Genomic DNA, 2,500 nt, shown 5'->3' on the forward strand with positions numbered 1-2,500 from the left:
GAATCTCTCCACGCCTGCTGAAACTTGCTGAGCCAGGAATTCTCGGTTCTCTTACAAAATTAATCAATCGGTGCATCATTTATAGCTCCTGGCCTACAGATTGGAAAATTTCCATTGTCTCTCCGATCTATAAAAAAGACAGCGAGACTCTAAAATCTAATTACCGTCCTGTATCTGTGTTATCGACTGTTTCAAAAATAGCCCAAAGAGTTATCTTTGATCAGCTATACGAGTTTTCTCTTGACTTTCTCAGTGGGAATTTGTCTGGTTTCCTGAAAGGACATTCATGTACAACAGCCCTTCTCAAGACATGCGAAGACATTTGGGAAAATTTAGACTCTAGCGAATACTCTGCAGCAATTACTATAGACCTCTCCAAAGCATTTGACTCTATTAACCATAATTTGCTTCTTACAAAGCTGTCAGCGTATGGTGTAACTGAAGACGCCCTACAACTTTTATGTTCTTACTTGACTGATCGAAAGCAACATGTCAAGATAGACGGTAATTTGTCAGATTGGCAAATTATGAAGAGTGGAGTTCCTCAAGGTTCAATCTTGGGCCCCCTTCTCTTCAATATATATATGAATGATGCGAACTTTTCAGATATTTCGTGCTCCTTAAGATTTTATGCCGATGACACTACGGAGTACTCTTCAAGCCTTTGTCCATCCACCTTGAAAATAAACCTACAAAAAAACCTTGGTCTACTCGTCTCCTGGTTCCATAAGTACTTCCTGGCAATCAATCATAGTAAATCTCAATCTATCGTCTTTAACAGAGCAACTTTACCAACGCCCTTTGTTATCGAAAGTAATGAACTGGATTACGTTTCACAGATCAAGCTCCTCGGAGTAATCATTGACAATTCACTCTCTTTTAAGGCACATATTAAAGAAATCTGCCGGAAAGTGAACATAAAAGTTTCAATTCTTCGTCGCATTCGTAAATTTATACCCTTAGATATTATGATTAAATTGTACAAAGCATTTATTCTGCCTCATTTTGAATATGCATCACCTCTGTTCATAGTTCTAAGTAAAGGTCTGTCTGCGAAACTAGAGTCAACCAACGCATTCGCTTTTAAGGATTCTTCTTAATTAATATCACTCTAAATCGACTGCTTATGAAGAGTTACTTAACATCGCACATATTAAAAGCCTGGAACACCGACGCATAGAACAAGCACTGACACTCGTATACAAAAGTATTTATGGCCAGGCACTAAACTGCATTCAGGAAAAGTTTATCCTGCGTAGCAACGGTTACAGCCTACGGGGCCATCTTAACATTGTTATTCCAAGACCAACCTCATCTTATATGCAACATTCTTTCACGTACCAGGCTAGTAAACAATGGACCAATCTACCAGACAAAATAAGGATGTCAGAATCCCTTTCTACATTTCGGAAGAACTTACAAAACATACAATTGTCTTCATCGTATTACTGCAGCTGTATTTTTTCAAATAGACAGTCTAATTACCAATATTTTCTTTTATTGAATTTAATTCTTATTTCTTATTTTTCACTCATTACTTGTACATGTAAGATTATCTTAATTATCACATTGTAATTTTTATGACACATTTGCATTTAAACGAGCTATCGCTCATATGCGATATGTGTTTAAATAAAATTACTTACTTATTACTTACTCCGAACTTCACAAATTGACTCGAAGGTGTGAAAATGTGAATTCTGTACATGCATGTAAATCGTTCCTCATTTTGAAGACAATAAGGCATCAAATCAAATGTTATTCACACAACAACAACGCTTACCTTTTAATTTGAGTTGTTGTGAGTATTTCCTTGCGTGGATCAGCATTTAAAGAGTAAAACTAACCAAAAAATCGTCACCACAAAAGCGTGATCGTAGATGAAACGTTTGAATATACCGCGAACTTGCAAGAGCTGGACTGGTTACCGCTGACTGCTGACCAAAACGAAAAAAGGACTCACTAGTTTCCAGTCCTATCGCTTACGTGTTGTCCAAGATGGCGGAGGAAATCTTACTACGGATTCATTTTAAATGAGCAAGATTCGAAAGATACTGGAGTTCATTGAAAGGATTAAGTGCTGACTTGGAGTGTGTAATTTTCAAGAGTAATGCATCATGTTCCTTTTGGAATAAGGCCGATTATGAGACTCAGAGAGCAAGGTAATCCGTTGATTGGTATTTCTCACAATCTATTGAATACATCGGAATAAAAGCTTTCTTTTTCATTTCTCCGTGTACAGAGTGATTTTATGTTCAAAGTTTGGAGCCTTTAAAGGACATTTTTTAAGCAAAGTACATGTATTACGAACAGTGAATTAACTCGAAAGATATCATATTCACATTGGCATGCTTTGAATAAGACCAAACCTTGTTTAATGTTATACATTGTATATGTATTGAAGGTTGAAGTTGAAGTCATTTTTTCAAGGCACTAGATGAAATCAAATCCTAAAAGGGCACTTAAACTTTGATTGTTGTCTCACTGGCACATTCAGTGC

The sequence above is a fragment of the Montipora capricornis genome, chromosome 3 (assembly GCF_036669925.1).
Source record: "Montipora capricornis isolate CH-2021 chromosome 3, ASM3666992v2, whole genome shotgun sequence".
NCBI lineage: Eukaryota > Metazoa > Cnidaria > Anthozoa > Scleractinia > Acroporidae > Montipora > Montipora capricornis.